The sequence below is a fragment of the Zeugodacus cucurbitae genome, chromosome 6 (genome assembly GCF_028554725.1).
Source record: "Zeugodacus cucurbitae isolate PBARC_wt_2022May chromosome 6, idZeuCucr1.2, whole genome shotgun sequence".
In the NCBI taxonomy this organism is placed as follows: Eukaryota; Metazoa; Arthropoda; class Insecta; order Diptera; family Tephritidae; genus Zeugodacus; species Zeugodacus cucurbitae.
Window position 1 is genome coordinate 26,579,065 of NC_071671.1, and position 14,981 is coordinate 26,594,045.

The following is a 14,981-nucleotide window of genomic DNA, read 5'->3' on the forward strand; positions in this document are numbered from 1 at the left end:
TAGCGGTATTTACGAGGAGGTAGATGTAACAGATTTATACGCTTCGAACAGTGTACACAATAACCCAAACCTAAATACTGATATTAATAGTTTAAGTGATACTAAATATGCAAGCAATGACAGTTGCAATGCCACTGTTAGTAATCGTAGTAATCATAGCGGTAATGTTACTTGTAGTGCTAATGTTAATGTTAATGCTAATGTTAAACGTAATCATGTTAGTAGTATGAAGCAAAATGCAAAAAACCTTTGTAAATTAAATAGAACTCACGAAATTGCTGAGGACAATAACTATGCAATGATACTCAGCAGTTGCAAGCCGCTTAAATTTTCATTTGCCAGCGAATGGTTGGTTTAATTACACGCATCTAATAATCATCTATGTGCTATAAAATTGTAACTAAAGTGAAATTAAGTGTGAGGCAATTTGTTGTTATCGTAATTAAGCAATAATTTGTAGAAATACGGAGAGGTTGTAAGTTTGTTGGCAGGGAAAATTTAGCAAGACAGCCATTTGCTAAATTTTCCACAAAAGTGTAAGGAAATTAAAGAAAAGAAAATAAAGAAAGTATTTGAAGAAGAAGAAAGTTATTTATATTGCAAAATGTTTGCATATATAAAACATTTTCTACTGAAAATATTAAAAAATAATTTTTGAAAAAAAAAATATTTACAATATTTTTAAAAACAAAATAGTTTTTGAATAAAAAAAAAAATATTTAAAATTATTATATATCTATACCAAATAAATTTTTCAAATATTTCTAATATTATTTTTTTAAAGAAAAGTATTTATCAAAAAAAGTATTTTTGAAAAAAAAATTCAAAATTTCATTTTTTGAATAAAACCACTCATCGAAAAAATTATTGTTGAAAAAAAATATTTAATATAAATATCTTTCATAAAATTTGTCGGAAAAAATATGATAATATTTTCGAAAAATTAAATTTGAAAAAATAAAACTGAAATAATGTTTTGTGAAAGAAAAAAATTTTCAAAAAAATGTATGTTTGAAAAAATACGATAATATTTTAAAAAAATTAATTTTAGAGAAAAAAGTAAATATAAATTTTTGAAAGAATATTTTTTAAATTAATTTTTTTAAATGATTTTCGAAAAATTAATTACAAATTTACTACATATAAATATTTTTTTTGGATAAAAACTAATTTTAGAATAATTAACTAAAAAAAATAACATTTTTAATAGAAAAATTATTTTCAAAACATTTATGTTTCAAAAAATTAGAAAATAATTTCGAAAAACTAATTTTTGAAAAAAAAAATTTTCATGAAAGAAAACAAATTAAAAAGAAAGTTATTTTTTTTTAAGAAAAGCACTTTACAAAAATTAAATAAATAAATAATTTTCAAAAAAATAATTTAAAGGGGAAAAAATTAAAAAAAAACTAATTTTCGAAAAAATTATTGTTATTGAGGTTAGGAAAAATAAGATAATATTTTCCAAAAATTAGTTTATGAAGAAAAATTTTCTAAAATGTAATCTTTTTAAAGAAAATTTATTTTCGAAAATTAACTTTTGAAATAAAATTGTTGAAGCAAAAAATTTATTTTTGAAAAAGAAATTATCAACTTGTTGTACTGCAGCATTTAAATCACAAATATACGCATACGTAATTTAAAAAAGAATTAAAAACCAAAAAATACTGTTATATTGCTAATGTTTATTGTTGTAAGTAAACATATAGCACAAATACATATATAGCATGAGTAGCAATAGTTTAAAGTATTTTTTGCGATTTTACTGTTAAACAAAAAAATATATATACAATTACATACATACATATGTATATGCCAAATTTTCAGCAGTGGTAACAAAAGCTTTTTAAAACAAAAATAGCAATGAAGCTTGCAAACACAAATCAAATATATTTCAGTTTATTATAAATAAATTGTATAAATACATACGCATGTATGCGCAAACAATAATAAAATTTGTTGAAATTACTTTTAAATAAAATAATTAATTCAATAAGTAAATAGTTTTTAAAAATATGTCAACTTATTTTATAAATTTTGTAAAATTTTTTAGACTTAAAATTTATTAAATATGAATAAAATAATTCTTTTATTAAATTTAATCTCATAAGTATTTAAATAGTTAAGTTGTTTTTATATAAATAATTGTTTTTAACTATTTTATATTGTATTAAAACTGAAAATACTCTTAGCTAATATTTTATAGTAGTTTATATTAAATTTTGTTACAAATATTAAAAAAAAAATAGAAAATAACTGCAAACCAGCCATTTGCCGTTATTTTCTTAATTATATATGCAATATATGTAAATGTTATTTCTAAGTTTTTTAATAAATATAATTTTTATACAAGTTAGATCAAATAAGTTTTTCTTAATTAGAGAGATATTTTTTTTATACTCTCGCAACAAAGTTGCTAAGAGAGTATTATAGTTTTGTTCACATAACGGTTGTTTGTAACACCCAAGACTAAACGAGTTAGATATAGGATTATATGTACCAAAGTAATCAGGGTGAAGAGTGGAGTTCAAATCCAGATGTCTGTCTGTTCGTCTGTCCATCCGTCTGGGCAAGCTGTAACTTGAGTAAAAGTTAAGATATTTTGATGAAATTTGGCACACTTATTTCTTGGCACCATAGGAAGGTTGAGCAAAATCGGACCATTTTGGTACAAAGGATCGCACTATGAAGAGGCATATTTGGATGTAATGTTTTTGGAGAAGTTGGCGTGGCCCCGCCCTTCAAATAGGTTTTTTGGATATATCTCGCAAACCAATGAAGCTATATAAACCAAACTTTCTGCAGTTGTTTCTTTTAGCCACTTCTTAATACAGTCGAATAATGAAAGAAATCGGATAATAACCACGCCCACCTCCCATACAAAGGTTAGGTTGAAAATTACTAAAAATGGGTTAACTCACTAACGAAAAACGTCGTCCACTTATGGGTCAAAAACCATAACTCAGGAACTACTCGACCGATTTCAATGAAACTTGGTTTGTAATAGTTTCCTTACATCCCAATGATATGTTGTGAAAATAGGCCAAATCGCTTCATAACCACGCCTACTTCCTATATACCAGAACTTTGAAGACGATCTGAATCGCTTACTTTACAATATATAAAGTAAGCACTAGTGAAGATATCGGTGCAGAGCTTTGCACAAATACTATGTTTATAGTGTGGCAGCCCCATTCTAGAAATCGCCGAAATCGGACCATACGTTTTCAAGGCCACATATATCGGGCACGAGTACCTCGGTGCTTCTAACTTAATATTATGGTTTCCAACTTTCAATGAACTTTATACAATATATATGACGAATATGTGGGTCAAATTGTGTAGTGTATATGTGATTGGCGTTGCAACCGTTTAGCCGGTTATAGCCGAATCGACGATAGTGCGCCACCTGTCTCTCTCCTTCGCAGTTCGGCGCCAGTTGGAGATCCCAAGTGTAACCAGGTCGCTCTCCACCTGGTCCCTCCAACGGAGTGGAGGCCTTCCCCTTCCTCGGCTTCCTCCGGCGGGTACTGCATCGAACACTTTCAGGGCTGGAGCACTTTCGTCCATTCGAACAACATGACCTAGCCAGCGTAAACGCTGTCTCTTTATTTGCTGAACTAGGTCTGCATCGTCGTATAACACATATAGCTCATCATTCCATCGTCTGCGATATTCGCCGTTATCAATGTAAATAGGACCATAAATCTTCCGCAAAACCTTTCTCTCGAAAACTCCCAGTGCCTCCTCATCGGTTGTTGACATCGTCCAAGCTTCTGCACCGTAAAGCAGGACGGGAATGATAAGCGACTTGTAGAGCTTGATTTTGGTTCGTCGAGAGAGGACTTTACTGTTCAATTGCCTACTCAGTCCAAAGTAGCACCTGTTGGCAAGAGTTATTCTGCGCTGGATTTCGAGGCTGACATTGTCCGTGTTGTTGATGCTGGTTCCCAGGTATACGAAATTATCTACGACCTCGAAGTTATGACTGTCAACAGTGACGTGGGAGCCAAGACGCGAATGCGCCGACTGTTTGTTTGATGACAGGAGATATTTCGTCTTGTCCTCATTCACCTCCAGACCCATTCGCTTCGCCTCCTTATCCATGCGGGAAAAAGCAGAACAAACGGCGCGGTTGTTGCTTCCGATGATATCAATATCATCGGCGTACGCCAGGAGCTGTACACTCTTGTAGAAGATTGTACCTTCTCGGTTTAGCTCTGCAGCTCTTATAATTTTTTCCAGCATCAGGTTAAAGAAGTCGCACGATAGTGAGTCACCTTGTCTGAAACCTCGTTTGGTATCGAACGGCTCGGAGAGGTCCTTCCCAATCATGACGGAGCTTTTGGTGTTGCTCAACGTCAATTTACACAGCCGTATTAGTTTTGCGGGGATACCAAATTCAGACATCGCGGCGTAAAGGCAACTCCTTTTCGTGCTGTCGAAAGCAGCTTTAAAATCGACAAAAAGGTGGTGTGTGTCGATCCTCTTTTCTCGGGTCTTTTCCAAGATTTGGCGCATGGTGAATATCTGGTCAGTTGTCGATTTTCCAGGTCTAAAGCCACACTGATAAGGTCCAATCAGTTTGTTGACGGTGGGCTTTAGTCTTTCACACAATACGCTCGATAGAACCTTGTATGCGATATTTAGGAGGCTGATCCCACGGTAATTGGCGCAGATTGTGGGATCTCCCTTTTTATGGATTGGGCAGAGCACACTGAGATTCCAATCGTCAGGCATGCTTTCTTCCGACCATATTCTGCAAAGAAGCTGATGCATGCACCTTATCACCTGTGTATTATATAATATAAATAAAGTTAAATAAATAAATTGCGATTGTATAAAATGTTCGGTTACACCCGAACTTAGCCCTTCCTTACTTGTTTTTTTTTTTTTGGAAAAATCTCATCAATTTGCCCAATTTTAGGGAGTGTTAAATCGAACAAACAACTGCCATAAACTGTTATAATCAAATTGACGGCAATTCTTCAGCAGCATATTTCGATATTTGATCGAATTAATAAAGCAATCACTCTTATAAGTCTCTAAAACCGGTGGAAATGAATAAAAGCTTTAATTATGATTAGAAGGATATCATGGAGCCCATCTTGCAAATCCTGAACCTCTGAGAATATATACAGAAGAACTACATAGATAAATGCATACAAAATTCATACAAATGAAAAAAAATAGAATTAAAGGGGTTTTCGTCCAAGAATATTGCTTCCTCATCCGTTTAACAATATCTTCTTGTCACTAAATATATCGTAGAATATTTGTGAGCAGTTGTCATTTTATTTTTAGCATGACATATCGTACGGTCAAAAATATGGTGTGTTTATTCCTCAATTCACCACACTGTTCTATTCTTGTGTTGTATAGTGCTACTAAATGTATAACTTATATATTCGCGTTGAAGTTCTGCTCTTTGTTGCAATGGAAACAACTGGCGCCGTGGCTTAGTTGGTTAAAGCGCCTGTCTAGTAAACAGGAGATCGTGAGTTCGAATCTCGCCGGGGCCTACACTAGTGGAGGTGAAACTTTTTGCATTAAATTAAAAATATTTTTTTTTTTTATAATTATATTTTCTTTTTAAAAGTAAATATCATAGTTAAATAGTTATAGTACATAATGCCAGTTTTTAAAATTTCAAAAGCTTTGATGTGAAAAATTTTCTCGATAATCTAATTAGGCTATTTCAATTGGTGTACAGATTAATGGTTCTCGTGACTCCACGTTCATTACCGTAGACTTAGTGATATTTTTTCTTATGTAGAGTGTAAATTGTATATTAGACTTGAGAATTGTGGATTAGTTCTCCTAATTATCTGAAAGTCCCCGCTGGGGACTGCAGAGCTAAAAAAAATCTCATCAGATTGGTGCCTACATTGTCCTATTGCGCTCTCGCACTGGATCTGTGGACCTCGCATGAGCTGGAAAGGTGGTGGTTAATAACCAAAACACCTGCGTGGTTGCATGGTCCTTTTGGCCTTATGTGGGTCGTAGGAGCCCAACTAAACTAATTGCTCTTAGCAAGGTTCAATTCGCCGCGATGGTAGAGTTCCTTGCTGAAGACAGTCCAATGAATTTACATGCCGTGGGGCGAAACATCCTCCGCTTTGTCGACACTTAAAGGTCTGTGGAATCCATTTTTTAGAATTTACAGCATCTCAAAAAACTGACCATTATTTTAGCTGATCTAACCTATAAAAATATAGAAATCTCCCACTTTTTAACAGATTTGAAGTAAATACTTCATAAATCTTTTCTGATACAGACGTTTATGATTAATTGGACGAAGCTGTACTCATGAAGGTACTCAAGTATTTACTCATCGAGCGTTAAGGCAAGTTTTAATTCAATATTCACCAATACAAATCTATACCAAAGCAAAGCATTCCATTTAATTTCCCAAGACCCAACCTATACACAACAAACACACATCCATATGTATATTACATCCGAAAGTGAAAATTAGGCATCTGAAAGGACCAAAACAATGAATCTGAATCTAAGAAATGCCACAATAGGTCAAACAAGCACGTTTGCATACAGAGTACACGGCTACATCCTGCGACAAGGATACGCATTGAGCTGGCGTACACTTCCATAAGTTCGTATGTGAAAGCCTGTCAAGTTATGGAACGTTACAATTTCAAATATAATGCATGCCATTGACATTGTTGTTACAGCCACCGATATTATCGCTCATGCGATTTAACTGCTGGTAGACATACTACCTCGCTTTGGTTATGCACAACGGTCGCTAACAGAAAGTGCCACAATATGCAAGTATGTATGTATGTAAGTATATATGGGTAGGTTACCCTTCAGAAGCAGGATACTCAGAGACATGTATCAATACAATCATACATATTTATATACATATATATTTGTTTCTGTCTACGCAGCGTGTGACATTAGAGCCGTCAGTGCATGTTGCTACTTTCCAGAAGGATACACGGCTTCTACATACTAAGCTGTGTGGCAAGGCGCGCCAAAAGGATAAACGGCAGTTGCAACTGTAAATTTGGTGCCTATGGCAGTGCAATAAGTGGAACTATAACAACAACGATGCGGGCAAACCAAACCAAAATCGAAACATCGACCAAAACATGTATACTTAGATATAAATATGTATGTATGCTTGCTCGAGTAACGTCGAGTGGTAATTTTATACACACATATGCCTACGTGGCGTAAAGATCCTTTGCCATATAACTTGACACTGCACAATTTTGGTGTTGTTGTGTGCAATTCTATAGTACGCCGCATTGTTGCAATAATTGGGGTTGAAGGGTGTGTATGCTTTTGTTGCATAATTGTACTCGTGATACCTCTATTTTTTTTTTTTTACAAAAAAAAAATAACAAAACGCATACATAAATTCATCTAATTTTATGAGGTCAAAGGTTGACACTTTAAATCGTTATATTTAAATTTTTTGGAATTGCTGCAATGAAAAGGTGTTAGCACGATATCCCATATGCGTAATGAGTATGGATTCAAAAGCTGTCGCATCTGCAACGTAATAATCCTAAATTGTGATTTTTTCTCAAAGTAATTATCTAACTACCCCTGGGCGTGTATTTTGTATTTTCTCACGTGAAAACATAGAAGACCAAACTAATGACATCCAAAACTACCGCTTGTTTAATCGATTATGAGAAGATCAGATACCACTGTTATCTTGAATACATATTACTAAAATACATGTTACATCTAACGGATTATCCAGCGTTCCACAGATTTTCCGAACCTCAAGAGTTTTTCAGGAAATCTACTTCGTGAAATCTCTATGAATGTTCTAGTTTCAGCTTATCAGACTCTTTAAAATAATTTCCCACCAAAGTTGCCTATCATTAAATAAACCATAGTTCAACTGCTTACGGGTCGCACATGTTCTCGGTAGTTAGCATACATTCCGATAGCTCACTGACCGCGAGGTCGAGCTTACTTGCTATACAGATAAGACTATATAGATAAGACTCGTATATATTCTAATTTAAATCGACGAATCTAAATGTTAGAAGGGTAGGTCGACCAGGAAGTGCAACTTCGTAGAGACCGTTTGGGGATTAACTTGTCATCTTGCTGTATACTATTGAACAGCTGAGATTTAAGTAAGTTCAACGATTGCTGGGAAATCGATTGTACTTTCGTTGTTACTGGGTGCGTCATAACAGTTCTAGGAAGCTTCTTGCGTACATTAAGGGTTGCCTGCCCCCCGTAATCCAGGTTCTGATTAGCCACTCATGATACAGGCTGATATTGGACATGGTCTCTACTGTCGAAATTTTCTCGAAGCTCAAAGCCGTGTATTAGAGATACCTAAACTACTTAAAGTTACCTCACTGAAATTTAAAATTTCGGACTGAATATTTCAGATACAAGTAAAGAGTTAGACAAATCGTACTATCTCTTATAATTAGAATAAGTCTTTTCCGTAGTCCTTATGGTTCTGTTCTGGTTTCGCTACTGGATTTCCCATTCACCGTATAACGACTCCAGAGACTCCTATTTACCATCCAACAGACTTCACCAAATTGAGTAAGACAAATGTTGTTTAAAACGGTTAAAGAAGCCTTTTCCTTTAGCTAAAATGCTGCAGCAAAAATAGTTGAGAATGTATGTCTATTCATACATATGGACACGCTAAGAATTGGCTACTAATTTCAACATCGTCCAAGTGGTTCATACATATGTACAACTGACTGCATTGACAGCATTCCATGCCCGGTCAACTGAAAATTAATTAACCGTCAACACAACTACTCTATTGCCGAACTATTAGCGATTCATGCTGTTCACTTTACCAACACATATACAAACATACATTCATTTGAGAGGCACTGAGCGCATGCTATCCGCATTGGATGTGGACGTGGACGTGGACGTTAGGATATGCAAATGCTTAATTTGTTGTTACTTTCAACAAACTGCTGCAAATCTTAGTAATTGAGTCTAAAACGTTAAGCGCCACATATATGTATATATGTATGTATATGACAGACTAGTTTATGCTTACCTACATATGTATGTATGAATATACCAAGCCAGATTTTAGACACGAAATCACCTACAAAATTACATTTCCGCAGCCTTTCGTCATTTATGGCGCTGCACTGTTGTAAAACAGCGTTGTAACATCCACGTACAACAACAACAAAATCAGTAGCTATATCTAACTGATAGGTTTTGAACGGTCAATTCGGCTTTGGGCATCGAAATTAACCCATTGGGAAATGGTAGCAACAATCACGGAGTTGAGTTCAACAATAGGCTGCATCTAGATACACTCGTCACTCGTCGTCAGCATCACGACTGACAAAGATCAGACAAAATAAGAGTGTGGAGAGTTTGGGGCAACACATCTGCTTGGAGTAGTGGCTTAGACATTAAATATAAAATGTAAACGTTATTTGATTACTCACTTTTGTAAGTTAATTTTAATTTTTTTAATTTTAATAATTTTAATGGCATAAGTATAACGCCTGCACAACGAGGAAACTCTTGCTTTTAATTTCAATAAGGAGTCTATTGTGATTTCATAAACTACCGATTATACGAAGAGTTCAGTTTATAACAAGTAAGGAAAGGCTAAGTTCGGGTGCAACCGAACATTTTATACTCTCACATTTTATTGATATATTTTTATTAAGATAACACACAATTTGAATCAATTTGAAAATCCTATAATTAGGTATATGAGAGCTAGGGGAAGTTATGACCCGATTTTAACCATTTCTGGTACAGAGACACACTATTAGAAGAAAAATATTTCCTCTGAATTAAATTAAAATACCTGTGAGATTTACCGAAATTTTAGGTGAACAATTACCATGGGGTACTGAAATTTTCATATTCGATATTCGGGGCTTGGAAAAGTTATAGTCCGATTTCGACAATTTTTACACAAGTGATACCACAGATCATATATAGTATTTGTGTAAAGTTTTATTTCGCTATCTTTATTGGTTCCTTATGTATACCTTATAAAGTGAAGGAATGAGATGGCTTTCAAAATAGAGTTATATGGGAAGTTGTCGTAGTTGTAAACCGATTTCATCCATTTTCCACACGTGTCATCAGGGTGTCAAGAAAATATTATATACCGAATTTTTGCCCATAAGTGGGCGATGCCAAGCCCATTTTCCATTTTGTAAAAAAAATCTGAATGTAGCTTCCTTCTGCAATTTCTTCTGTAAAATTTAGTGTTTCTAACGTTTCTCGTTAGTGAGATAACCCACTTTTAGTAATTTTCAATCTAACCTTTGTATGGGAGGTGGGCATGGTTATTATCCGATTTCAACTGTTTTCATGGTGTGTGGTTGGGTACATAAGAGAACCGACTGCAGAAAGTTTGGTTTATATAGCTTCATTGGTTTGCGAAATATATACAAATAACCGATTTGGCGGCGGGGCCACGCCCACTTCCCCAAAAAAAAATTAAAAATTCCAAATATGCCACTTCCTAGTGCAATCCTTTGTTCCAAGTAGTACTTTTATAACTTCATTTATGGCTTAGCTATGACACTTTATGTGTTTTCGGTTTTCGCCATTTTGTGGGCGTGGCAGTGGTCCGATTTTGCCCATTTCGAAAGCAACCCTCTCACGGTCCCAAGGAACATGTGTTCCAAGTTTCTTTAAGATATCTCAATTTTTACTCAAGTTATCCGTTGCACGGACGGACAGACAGACATTAGGATTTTGACTCGCCTCGTCACCCTGATCATTTTGGTATACATAACCCTATATCTAACTCCTTTAGTTTTATGACTTACAAACAACCGTTATGTGAACAAAACTATAATACTCTCTTATAAGAGAGCTATAAGAGCTATAGCAACTTTTGTTGCGAGAGTATAAATATCACCATTTCCAAAGGCAACTAATAGACATTATATACAAGACTGTCATGGCAACAACCAAGTGCTTCAATTTTTTTGATCCCAGGGCTATTGAAGAATAAATGGAGTGGTTCTTATGTTCATACACACTTAGGGTTGTTAGAAAATGTTTCCAAATTATGCTTTAAAAAATTTTAAGTTGGTTTTGTTTTGTTCGAATCGCGTTGGAGATCCAATGAATTCTGTGATGATTTTCACATTAGAAAAGTTAGTGATTTCATCTCGGTATACAAATCGATTTCCACTCATTACCACGAGAGTCTGGCCTACTCAGTCAGAATAGTCCTAGATTTTTTGATCCATCTAGGGATTATAATCACTTTTCAAACTTAGCAGAATCTTTCTAAATTACTTGGGGTATATTTTCTGCTGTTACAACAAAAAACACAATTCTCATTCCATATAACAAATGTTCTTGAGAAACTTTTCCAATAGGTGACAACTCTCGACAAACAATATCAAATTTTGGAAAGTTTTTCCTGTGAAAAAGTTTATAATGATACTAGTATTCCTCATTCAAGGGTTAATCGGATAATATAGCGATGACAGCCAAGGAAAGAGAAAGTCGGTCAAACATATGTATAGCAGAGGTCTAAGAGGTCAACCCCACACCTTTCTTTTCAGATGGTCTGGCTTTCAGCGCTTTAAGATAGATCCTGCTCATAAGTCGCTTTTAGAATACAAAATTCTTTAAGTTAATATATTTTACTTGCAAGAAGAGCCGCCCTCATGTTCAGTCAAACAAATACATGTATCTACGGAATATATAATATAATGGGTATATTATTTGCTTGCTTATTAAATGCAATTTGAATCCACTATTTGTTTAACTGAACATCCATACATACATATGTATGTACTGTACATATACAAAATTACATATGTAATTATGTGAAAATGTAAAGGTAAATATGTAGTTATACGTAATACTTACTTTTCAATTTCTATAATTAAATAACTATTTTCATATTAAATTAGACAAATTTCAAATTTTTATTAAGTTTATTAATATATATAATATATAATTACATATTTTCAATACTTTAACAAAAAATATATTTATTCAATAAAAACTCTTCTTCTTCTGGTCCGAATTCAAAGAAATGATTTTTAATATACGATTATATGTATCACAAGGATTATACATTTCTATACATATGCATGTGGCCTTCAAAGTTGCCTTATGACATCGCCTAGAGTTACTTCTTTGCAGGAAGTCGATTTGAACAACTGCAAGCACCAACAATAACTAAAGCAAACACTACTGTACTAAAACAAGCTGCTGCACATAAATGCACAGCTATATACATTTATATGTAGACATACATACATATAGTATGTATAAAGCCATGCGAATCCAGCGGCAAGTCAAGAAATTGACATTAATATACCGCATTAAATATGAAATAAACGAACGAATAAAAACCGAATAAGCAAAGCAGGAGCATGGCTTTGCGGGTGGATTTGGTAGCTAAGGCGGCGACTAAGCAGGTACAAAAGTGGCAAATGCATGAACTACAACAACTGCAATTTCTACACGTTATCACTCGCCGCACTCAACTCAGCGCACTTAAATTGTTTACACATGAGATCTCTATGTATGTACACATGTTTCACAGCCAACGGCGCACTTGAGTGGCAAATGAATGACCATTAAATTGGCAACTTATTTGAATGACTGAGTAACTGGTTGACTAAGTGTCACAAGTGTGTAAGTGAATGATACGCCAACAAAAAAAAGCAGCGCTCACCTGCTCGAGAGAGCGTATGAACGTACCTTTACAAATATTTTATTTATCAATATGTATAAGATTTTAGAGAAGGTTATTTGCCGGCATATTGCTGATGAAATTCAAGAGAAAATGCTTGGCATTAGCTGTGAAGTGTCACCGGCTATTTAAACATATTTTTTTTCATTAAACATAATGATTCCAGACTTTATTTTCAAGGTCTGAGTTGCTACACTTCGCGAAGATATTTACAACGTTTTCATGTATGGTTGTTAGCACGCTCTCATTATGTCCGAGGAGTACGAAAATTCACACTAAATGCTTATGAAGGCTGCTGAGTTTTAATTAAAATTTATAAGTTTCCGTTTTTTCTCTAAAATTCATATTAAAATTGAGATTAATTAATAAATAATTGATATTTAATTCCAAAAATATTTTACATTGCATTGGCAGTTCGTCACTAATACAGCTAATTCGTGAGCACAAGTAACGAATGCACTTACGTGCGAGTACATATGCACATATATACGAGTATGTACGATTATCAAACAGTCTAATCGGTATTTTTAACTACTAAAGCGATAGTTATAACCTTCAATCATTATCATTATCACCGGATTTTCTTCAAAAAATCAAAGCAATCTAAATAAAGAATCAAGCACTAACAAAAAAAACAACGGGTATTTGTTATTATGAAACTCAACTAACTACTTTTCAGCGTCGGCACACAACAAACGTCCAATTTATAATGACAGTTATATGTCGTTGTATTGTTGTTCGGTGCAGCTCGGGTACTAATGCGTTTTTATAGCAGCGGAGAGAATGTAGTAATAAACGAGTACCACCGGAGACAAGAATGTAGCGACGCTCATGGTGAATAGGTAAGCTTTTATCACTCGCACTCGTTAGTAATGATTCGACTCGTTATAGTTGTTGTATTGCTGAGTTAACTTGTTGTCAGCAAAAATACTGCTGTATTAATTTCTACATGAACGATATCGACTTCAAATGAGTCAACGAATTTTCGTGCTAATTCGTTACTACACATACTCGCTGGCAAACTGCGAGCGCATATGTACATAAGTAGTGGTGAAGCACGACAACAAAACGGAAGAGAAAACTAACGAAATTTTATCAAATAATGTAACGAGTAAATTTTTTATGGTAATATGTTGCGTTAAATTGTATAGATTTTACTACCGCATGGCATTTGAAGTGTTAAGGGTTGCCAACGATTGAAAATGATTATGCTTTAAAATATGTTATACTAATTTTTGTTATAAATTATACAAAAGCATGTAAAATTAGTTTAAAAACAATTAAAATAAAAAAAATTATTTGCAGAAAATCAATTTCGCTCAATCAGCATATGCAGAGTTGCCATGTTACTTGCCAATCAAGTAAGCTCTCTTCCGCAGCTACCTTACACACTACGCTACTAAGCAGTTTTGTGTGCTTTTTACATTGTTGTTGTTATTATCGTATGGGCTGCTCAATACAAAATGTCGCTCATATATGTAGATATGTATGTCAAATATATATGTATGTATCAGCACATACTAATTCGTATATTAACTAAAAGTTGCTCCTGAGTATAAGGCACAGTGGGCCATTTTGAAATTTAACTACTCATTTAGTGCACTCAAAAGCAGTTGAGTATAGATATACTTATATACATTTATACTTATATGTCTTTTTAAATAATTTCATAATTCTCTCTCTGGCTCGTCGATTTTATAGCTTTAAAAACGCGACTAAGTTTGCTTTAAATTGGGATCTGAACAGAATATTGCCGGAAAAACAGGGATTGTTTAGACTTCGGGATCTAAGCACCATTTTACACATTGTGTTAAAAAAGTAACGAGAATTGTAAAATTTCAAGAGTTTGGAGAGTCAAATTCTCCAATTTTTTTATTATGTTGATAATTACAAATCCCCCTGATTGCTTTCTTTGTCTATGGCTACAGCGTGTAGACGTTTTTTTATGAGTTTGGCGATTTTAATTTGTTAACAACTGAAACTCAACTTGTTCATGAATTCTTGGCAAAAAACGATACTGCAACGATGCCAACCTGCATATTCTCAAAACATAACTCCATATGACTTCTATTCTTCCTATTTCCAAAAATAAAGAAAACCTTAAAGAACCGTCGTTTTACAAGACTATACCAAATATTAAGTTTCAGAAGGGCTGGCATAAGTGCATAATATCGATTGGGACTAATATTAACAAAGAGGATATTTTTCTCAAAAAACGAAAATTTCCGTTATTTTTTTGAACACACCTCGTTTCTAAATCTATTCTCATAGCCGTAATCTATGTATGTATGAGGAGCTCAAT

General features: G+C 33.9%; 1 long non-coding RNA gene and 1 other non-coding gene across 2 annotated transcripts; both read left to right on the forward strand.

Moving 5' to 3' along the window:
- The first annotated feature begins 5,448 nt into the window (after positions 1-5,448).
- On the forward strand, positions 5,449-5,522 carry Trnat-agu (transfer RNA threonine (anticodon AGU)). Its single transcript has one exon. It is a non-coding gene; the product is annotated as a tRNA-Thr (tRNA).
- A 7,489-nt stretch (positions 5,523-13,011) lies between these two features.
- LOC128922481 (uncharacterized) lies at positions 13,012-14,714 on the forward strand. The gene is made up of 2 exons (XR_008471692.1): positions 13,012-13,513; positions 13,571-14,714. It is a non-coding gene; the product is annotated as an uncharacterized LOC128922481 (long non-coding RNA).
- Positions 14,715-14,981: the final 267 nt, after the last annotated feature.